We start from the raw sequence: 9,559 nt of genomic DNA, 5'->3' as shown, positions 1-9,559 counted from the left end.
GAACTATTCCTGTACCGTTATGATTTAGTATGACTTTTTATTGGTGTCTGTGAGCTGAGTGGGGATAATTGCCATGAGAATGTCAAAGAACAACACCGTGCACCTGTCTGCACCACTGCAGGGAGTCACAAATCTTGCTGGTGTTTTTGTTGATTGTCTCATCACCCTGCTGATTAAGCAGGTGTCTCTAAGGGTGTGTGTAGTTCGGTGACTCCGTGTGGTGACGTGTTGAAATTATAAAGTAAGGTTATGTTTTCACAGCCATATGGACAGGTTATTTCTCACTGCATGGGGCAGGGATCCCACAGTCACGGAAAGACCTAAAATATAAGGGAATTTTAAAATTGTAATGGGAATGCCATGTGAATTTTGATAATACTTGACAGTAAAGTTCAATTCATGTTGATTAAAAAGATTACATTAGTTATTGAAAGTCTCATGTACTAACAATGAACATATTTGCACCTTAATAATCTGTCAATCTGTCAATTAAAGGGATAGTTCACCTAAAAATGAAACATACCCCATCATTTACTCACCCTCAAGCCATCCTAGATGTGTATGACTTTCTTCTTTCAGACGAATACATTCTGAGTTATATCTTCCTGGCTATAGCTTTATTAGGGCTGCTCGATGGCAAAAATCATAATCATGGTTATTTTGGTCAATATTGTAATCACGATTATTTAACATGATTATGACTGGGTCTAAACTTTATATTAGTGATTAATTTAAAGATAGCAATATAACAGACAAAAATATACAATTGAAAAAATACAGTGTTTTTTTTTTTCTGGACAAAAAATAAAATACTGAATACTTTTATGCAAGTCTAAAGTAGTTTAAGAGCCTACTAGAGAAATTGAATTAATTATTAATTATTTGAATAAAATAAAGCAGCATCTTCACTGTAAGAATTAAACATTTTTTGTTTCTTATTAAAACTTATTAAAAAAGTCCTTCATTCAAGAGCAGTGAGTGAATTTTCTCTTTGTATTTTTACATTATATTAATATTAAGCACAGAGACGGCAGAAGGAATATTATTTGTTGCCACTTTAAGAACCACGCGGATCCAATATACTGTTATTTTCATTCTCAACTGTTTATGATCATTTAAGACATAACTGACAAGAGTTTACATTAATAATCACCAAGCGCCTCATTTTGAAATATTTTTGTGTGCATTTGACCATTTAGAAAGCACCTTGAGCTAAAAGATAACTGTATGTCCAGGTTCCGCTCCGTCTCTGAGTGCATACACAGAGCAGCACGAGTGCTCTTTCTCGCTTTTAAAAACAAAACATCAAATAAACATTTTTATGAAAGTTACGTTACACGATTTTGCTGATTTGCATGTGAAACTTGGCTTTTATGGAGAAGTGAAAAGGGGCGGAATGGGGCGCAATAATCGTTTCATCTCAATTACTGTATTTTCATAATCGTTTGAAGCCAAAATCGAAATCGAAACCCTAAGCTTTAAAATGGCAGTGAATGTTGATTGAGATTTTGAAGGAAAAAAGTGCATCCATCCTAAAAAGTACTCCACACAGCTCTGGAGGGTAAAAAAAAAAGCCTTCCAAAGTGAATTGATGAAAATGTGCCAACCCTCAGGTGGTCCAAGATGTAGATGAATTTGTTTCTTCATCAGAAGAGATTTGGAGAAATTTAGCATTATATCAATTGCTCACCAATTGGTCCTCTGCAGCCGTCATGGGTGCCGTCAGAATAAGAGTTCAAACAGTTGATTTGAAACATCACAATTATCAATTATAAGTGATGCACACCACACCAGTCTATCAGTACACATTAGTGAATAATTTAGTGAACAATTGTGTGTAAGAAACAAATCCATCATTAAGACGTTTATATCTTCAAAATGTTGCTTCTGGCTAAATTTGATCTATAATATTGGTTTTTCTACTAAAAATAAAGTTTAACTTCTTAAACTCATTTAATTTACACAAATGATCAAATGTCTGTCAAAAAATGCAGTTATGTGTTCAATATCATTGACCTCTATCCTTGACATAACATTTTAAAGCATGACTAGACTTGAGAGCTGTGGAATTCTTCAGTATGTTCCCTTGTCTTTTCCATGGAAGAAAGACATTAGGATGAGAAAATTATGGCAGAGTCTTTATTTTTGGATGAACTATCCTTATAAGCTTGTTAAAAACCTGGTGGGAACTCCAGCACTCAAAGCCCAACATATGTTGGTGACAGTTGTGCTGTATTTTTTTAGCAGGATAATATGCTGTAATGTACTAGGAGGTGATAAAAATTTGAATTCCTTCATATTCTGTTCTACATTCAACTGTTTTCTCCCTCTGATAATTGGCCATTGTAGCTACACTTACTATAACAGCATATATAATACAGGCATTACATGAGTAGCTCTCAAATGGATTTGCTTTTTTCACTTTCAGTGCAGTTTCAATCAGTTATTAAAGAGATAGTTCACCCAAAAATGAAAATGACCTGATTTTCTCACTCTCAAGCCATCCTAAGAGTGTATGACTTTATTCTCAGACAAATACAATTGTAGTTATATTAAAAAATGTCCCGGCTCTTCTAAGCTTTATAATGGCAGTGAATGGTGATCAAGATTTTAAAGCACAAAAAGTGCATCCATCTATCATAAAAAGTACTCCACATGGCTCCGAGAGGTTAATAAAGGTCTTCTGAAGCGATTCTTTGTGTTTGTGTAAGAAAAAATATCCATATTAAACTTTATAAACCATAATCTCTAGCTTCCGCTTACTGTTATATGCGCATTCACGGAAGAATGGCATTTCAGCAGATTACGTAGGAGTGGAAAGAGCTAAAACAATTTTAAAAATGTCAGAGGATTTTAATATAAGCTAAGAGGAGACTGGTTTTCCTTTGCTGTAAACAAAACCTGCAAAAATATTAAGCAGCACAACCTTTTGTAAAATTGTCAAGCCTATGTAGTATATGTCTTCTTTTAGATATCGATGTAAATGTTTGTATTTGTGTGTGTTCTAATCCAGGCCACTGATCTGGACCTGGGCGTTAATGGGCAGGTCCGATACCGACTGGTCAGTCACACAGATCTCTTCAGGATCAGTACTGATGGCAGCATCTTCACAGCTGTACCTCTGGACCGTGAGAAAAGGGCTCAGTATGATTTGGTTGTGCAGGCTTCGGATGGGGCCAAGGACCCTCGCCGGACCACTGTCACCCTCTCCATCAAAGTGCTGGACGTGGATGACAACAGCCCAACCTTCTCCCAGCCTGCATATCATGTCACACTGCCAGAAAACAGCCCGGTGGGCATGATCATCCTCAATATCAGTGTAAGTTACACACATGCCCACACATACACGCATACCACATGCATATTCATCAGATCAAACACAGCTAGATCAAAAGCATGACTCCATGAAATTAACCTCTGGAAAACATTTCTTTGCTAATGTTATGTCTTAACTTGACAAATCAGACATGTTTTACATTTGTAAAGGGGTTCCTGGCTGGTTAATTTATTTGGAATATGTAGCTTGTTAACTTGACTTATTGAGAGGCCCTTAGGGAAAATTCATTACATGTTTATAACCTTCTTAAAAGATGTTCTTTAAACACCAGTTGAACAATGAACAATGCTTTTATTGTGTTGTATTTTCTAAATGTATGATTTAGATCTTATTGTGAATATACAGTTCATACGTTTCATTTTTTTAATATTGGGTTGACATAATAATGTTTAAAGGGGTCCTATTATGCTCTTTTTGAAAGTCTTTATTTTGTTTTGGGGTGCACTAGAACATGCTCTCATGTTTGTGGTTCGAAAAACACATTATTTTTCACATAATTTACATTATCACAATAGCTTGATTAGTTCCAGGTTTGATGAAGGTCCACCTTCCAAAAAAAGAAATGTGTTGTGATTGGTTAGCAGTCCCACTGCGTTGCAATTGGCGAACAGCTTAGATGGCGTTTCAGTTCCCTCTCAGTCGGTCTCTTCGACGTCACGTCGGAGACCGACGAATTGGGATATTGCTTTAGAGATACCAATCCTCTTCGTGTGTAAACTAAACGAGCCAATGCACATTGGCATGCATGATTGCATCCAGCTGTCGCTGATCACAGCGTGAGCATAAATATACAGCAGGTGCAATGCATAGACAGCATTTCGCATCGGAGCCGATCTTGTTCATGAGAGACGCAACGAGCCATTTCTTCAAGAACTCTTCACTGCGGTGTTGGCGGTACGGCGCGTCAGCGGTGGTGGTCTCCTGTGGGTGGAAAAAGCGCGCAGTCAAGGATTGCACTACCTGCCTTCTGTGTCGCAGCGGCCATCTCCCCTGTGTGCTTCAGCACTAGAGCAGTTTCTAAAAGAGTATCACGGGTGAACGTCTTTTTAAAGACGAGGTGTTTGAAACACAATGCCGTTTCACCCGTGCGTTTCTGGATGCGGTCGTTACCTGGCGCCAGGTGATGGTCACGATCGCTGTCTGACGTGTCTGGGTATTGAGCACGCTCAGGCGGCGTTTGTGGATGAGTCATGCCGTCATTGCGGCGACATGTCCATCACGGAGCTGCGGACCAGACTCCGCTTCCTGCAAAGGGGCGGGGTGCCAGTTCCTCTGCCCAGATCTACCGTTCCCCCCAGCAAACGCCGGGGGGACTCTACCTCTGGCAGAGGGCTGACTGGTCTGACGGTGGGGAATTTCCCGGCGGATGATCCGCTGGGGGTTCCTCCTTCCACCGACAGTCTGTTCCATCTGGAGCTCCCAGAAGAGTGTTCGGGTCCTCCTCGTGAGGTACCGCTCATTACTTTTGGGGCTCCCCCTGACGACCGGATGTCAATCGCTGCATCGGGGGGTGAGCCAGACTTCTCGGGGGAGGACGATTCCGGATCGCTGCCGTCCGCTGGGCGGTCAGCGGTACCGGATACCGACCCCGAGATGATGGCTATGCTTGCCCGGGCCGCCGAGAAGGTAGGGCTTGAATGGAACCCTCCATCACGTCCCGACCCCTCTCGGCTGGATGACTGGTATCTTGGGGTGGCTCGTGCTGGTTCTCAGCGTCCCACCCCAGTGCCCTTCTTCCCGGAGGTGCATGATGAGCTTACTGGGACGTGGACGGCACCTTTTACTGCCAGAAACCGCTCCAGTGGCACGTCCTCCCTCACCACCCTTGATGGCAGACCAGCACTGGGGTACGCGGCTGTCCCGCCGGTGGAGCGTGCAGTGGCGATGCAATTGTGTCCCGGCGCCGCTTCCACTTGGCAGGGCAACCCGTTGCTCCCCTCCCGGGCCTGTAGGCACTCGTCGGCTCTGATCGGCAGTGCCTACACGGCTTGTGGCGCTGCTGGCTCCGCCCTACACGCTATGGCGTTGTTACAGGTCCATCAGGTCCAGGCACTGAAGGACCTGTACGAGGGTGGTCACGACCCGGAAGTTCTACGTGAACTCCGTATCGCTACGGACCTCGCGCTACGAGCGACGAAGGTTACGGCGCGGTCTCTGGGTCGTGCGATGTCCACGATGGTGGTCCAGGAACGCCATCTCTGGCTGTGTCTGGCCGACATGAGGGAAGCAGACAAGGTCAGGTTCCTGAATGCCCCCGTGTCCCAGACCGGCCTCTTCGGCGACGTGGTTGAAAACTTCACCCAGCAGTTTTCGGCCGCCCAGAAGCAGACTGAGGCCATCAGTCATATCCTGCCCCGGCGTGCTCCCGCTGCTGCCTCCACCCAGCCGCTTGCGGCACCTCGGTCTGCTCGTCGCCGAGGGCGGCCCCCTGCCTCCGCCCCCGCTCCACAGCAGCCTGCGCAGCAGCCTTCACGGCGGCGCCGTGGAGCCGGTCCCAGGGTGGCCGCCCCGCCCGTCCAGGCTCCCACCAAGACCAGTGGGAAACGCAAGAACAAGCGTCCCTGAGACGGGCGACCCAGAGATGGAGGAAGCTGCTCTTTGGGAGATGGTGATCGCACCACTCCCTCCCCCGGAGGAGGGCCGGGCGGAGAATCTTTTGTTCCCCTTAAAGTTTCTTTTAAGAAACCCGTCATCGGCCTCACGGCCGGTGACACCCAAATTTTCAATAAAAGAGCAGTTTCTACTATCTCTGGGTCCCCAGAGGGGACAGCGGGTGTTGCACGGGTTAGCCCCGGGCTTCACCCCCTCTCCCCTCCCACCAGCAAATGGCGCTGGGCGGTTGGAGAGTGCGGTAGAACGGACTACTCACGCACCAGCTGCCAGAACGCAGGTAAATGTCTTGCACACACCACACACAGACACACTGACCCCGCTTCGGACCGGCATAGAGACGCCCGAGCGGGGTCCCTGCGTTCCACCTCGCTGCCCCCCCGCGGATATGTCAGTGGTCCCGTTGGTCCCTCTTGTACGTTGGCTGGGGGCCTGGAGAGGGCTTCCCAGTCCGTCTTGCTGGCTCCTCCGGACCATCAGGCTCGGCTACGCGATTCAGTTCGCCCGGCGTCCGCCCCGGTTCAGGAGCATCCACTTCACTACAGTGAAAGTAGCAGATGCCCCTGTCCTACGGGCAGAGATTGCTACCTTGCTGGCGAAGAAAGCAATAGAGCCGGTCCCTCTAGCCGATATGAAGACAGGGTTTTACAGTCCCTACTTCATAGTACCCAAGAAAAGCGGCGGTTTACGACCGATCCTGGACCTGCGCATCTTGAATCGAGCTCTTCACAAGCTACCTTTCAAAATGCTCACACAAAAACACATCCTCAGATGTGTTCGTCCCCAGGATTGATTCGCAGCGATCGACCTGAAGGACGCGTACTTTCATGTTTCGATCCTTCCGCGCCACAGACCATTTCTGCGGTTCGCGTTCGAAGGCAGAGCATATCAGTACAAGGTCCTGCCCTTCGGGCTGTCCCTCTCCCCCCGTGTCTTCACGAAAGTCGCGGAGGCGGCCCTTGTTCCCCTCAAGGAACGGGCGTTCGTATCCTCAACTACCTCGACGACTGGCTGATACTAGCACACTCTCGAGAGCAGTTTTGCGAACACAGGGACCTGGTGTTGGCACACCTCGCCCGCTTGGGCCTTCGGGTCAACTGGGAAAAGAGCAAACTCTCCCCCATGCAGAGGATCTCTTTTCTTGGTGTGGAACTGGACTCGGTCAGCCAAACAGCTCGCCTCACGCAAGAGCGGGCTCAGTCGGTGCTGAACTGCTTGAATACGTTCAAGAGCAGAGAAGTGGTCCCACTGAAACAGTTTCAGAGGCTCCTGGGGCATATGGCAGCAGCTACGGCAGTTTTACCGCTTGGTCTGCTCCATATGAGACCACTTCAGCACTGGCTTCGTGGCCGAGTCTCGAGGAGAGCGTGGCAGCGCGGCACTCTCCGGGTCAAAGTAACCTCGGCCTGTCGCCTAACCTTCACCCGGTGGTCAGACCTAGCTTTTCTTCGGGCAGGAGTTCCCTTAGAACAGGTCTCCAGGCACGCTGTGGTACACACGGATGCCTCCACCACCGGTTGGGGAGCCACGTACAACGGGCAGGCAGTGTCGGGGGTTTGGACGAGCCCCCAGCTACACTGGCACATCAACTGCCTAGAGCTGCTGGCAGTGCTCCTTGCCTTGAACCGTCTCAAAGGGCGCCTTCGAGGCAAACACGTGCTGGTCCGTACGGACAACACTGCGACCGTTGCGTACATCAACCGACAAGGTGGTCTACGCTCCCGTCGCATGTCACAGCTCGCCCGTTCTCTCCTCCTCTGGAGTCAGAAGCATCTGAGGTCGCTTCGTGCCATTCACATTCCGGGTTTGCTCAACCGTGCAGCCGACGAGCTCTCACGAGCTGCGCTTCCCGGAGAGTGGAGACTCCATCCCCAGTCGGTCCAGCTGATCTGGAGACGTTTCGGGGAAGCTCAGGTAGACCTGTTTGCTTCTCCAGAGACGTCCCACTGCCAGCTCTTTTACTCCCTGACCGAGGGTACACTCGGCACGGACTCCCTGGCATGCAGCTGGCCACGGGGCCTACGCAAGTATGCGTTTCCCCCAGTGAGCCTTCTCGCACAGACACTGTGCAAGGTCAGGGAGGACGAGGAGCAGGTCCTGTTAGTGGCGCCTTACTGGCCTACTCGGACCTGGTTCCCAGAACTGATGCTCCTCGCGACAGCCCCTCCCTGGCGGATTCCTCTGAGGAAGGATTTACTGACTCAGAGACGGGGCACCCTGTGGCACCCGCGTCCAGACCTCTGGAAACTACATGTCTGGTCCCTGGACGGGACGCGGAGGTTCTGAGTGATCTACCCCAAGGAGTGGTAGACACCATCACTTCGGCGAGAGCTGCATCCACGAGACATGCTTACGCCTTGAAGTGGAACCTGTTCGTCGAATGGGCTTTCTCAAGAAATGAAGATCCCCGAAGATGCTCGGTCGGAGTCGTGCTTACCTTTTTGCAGCAAGGGTTGGAGCGTAGGCTGTCACCCTCCACCCTTAAGGTCTATGTAGCCGCTATTTCTGCAAACCATGACCCCGTTGAAGGAAGGTCGGTAGGTAGGCACGACCTGGTCGTCAGGTTTCTCAGGGGAGCCAGGAGGTTAAATCCTCCTAGGCCCCCCTCCGTACCCTCTTGGGACCTGTCTCTGGTGCTCACAGCACTACAGCGGGTCCCCTTTGAGCCTTTACAGTCAGTTGAGCTGAAGTATCTCTCTATGAAGACTCTGCTCCTGCTGGCATTGGCCTCCATCAAGAGGGTAGGGGACCTGCAGGCGTTTTCGGTCGACGATTCGTGCCTTCAGTTCGGGCCGGCAGATTCCCAGGTAACCCTGAGGCCCCGGCCTGGCTACGTGCCCAAGGTTCCCACTACTCCCTTCAGGGATCAAGTGGTGAGCCTGCAAGCGCTGCCCCCGGAGGAGGCAGACCCAGCCCTAGCTTTGCTTTGTCCCGTCCGAGCATTAAGATGCTACGTCGACCGGACGCAAAGCTTCAGGACCTCAGATCAGCTTTTTATTTGTCACGGAGGACGGCAGAAGGGGAAGGCCGTCTCCAAGCAGAGGATGGCACACTGGATAGTGGATGCCATCGCCTTGGCTTATCAAGCTCAGGGCATGCCCTGCCCGCTCAGGTTGCGAGCTCACTCTACTAGGAGTGTTGCATCCTCCTGGGCGCTGGCTCGTGGCGCCTCGCTATCTGACATTTGTAGAGCTGCGGGCTGGGCGACCCCTAACACGTTCGCTAGGTTTTATAGCCTTCGTGTAGAGCCAGTCTCCTCCTGTGTTCTCACCTCAAACGGGTAGAAACACTGAGAGGCACTGGCTCAGGTCGGCTTGCTATCTTCTCCAGAGTGTCCATGAAGACCCTGTCGAGTCCTCCTTCCTCGGCTCCAGACGTAGCGGAGCGTCTAGGCGCCAGGCCTCTCTCGATGAATCTTTAGAACCGATAGAAGGCTTAGGATACATGAGAGACTTAAGTGAATCCCATATGTCTTCCACGGTACCCACAGAGACCGTGTTTCCCCGGTAACCTTCTACCATCTTCACGAGGGTTCAATCACCTCCATTCTTCCATATGTCCTAATATGAGCCATATGCGTATTGCTCCGAACCTCCTGCGGGATGGGTGGGA

The sequence above is a fragment of the Garra rufa genome, chromosome 16 (assembly GCF_049309525.1).
Source record: "Garra rufa chromosome 16, GarRuf1.0, whole genome shotgun sequence".
Taxonomy (NCBI): domain Eukaryota; kingdom Metazoa; phylum Chordata; class Actinopteri; order Cypriniformes; family Cyprinidae; genus Garra; species Garra rufa.
This window is presented reverse-complemented; position numbering follows the sequence as displayed.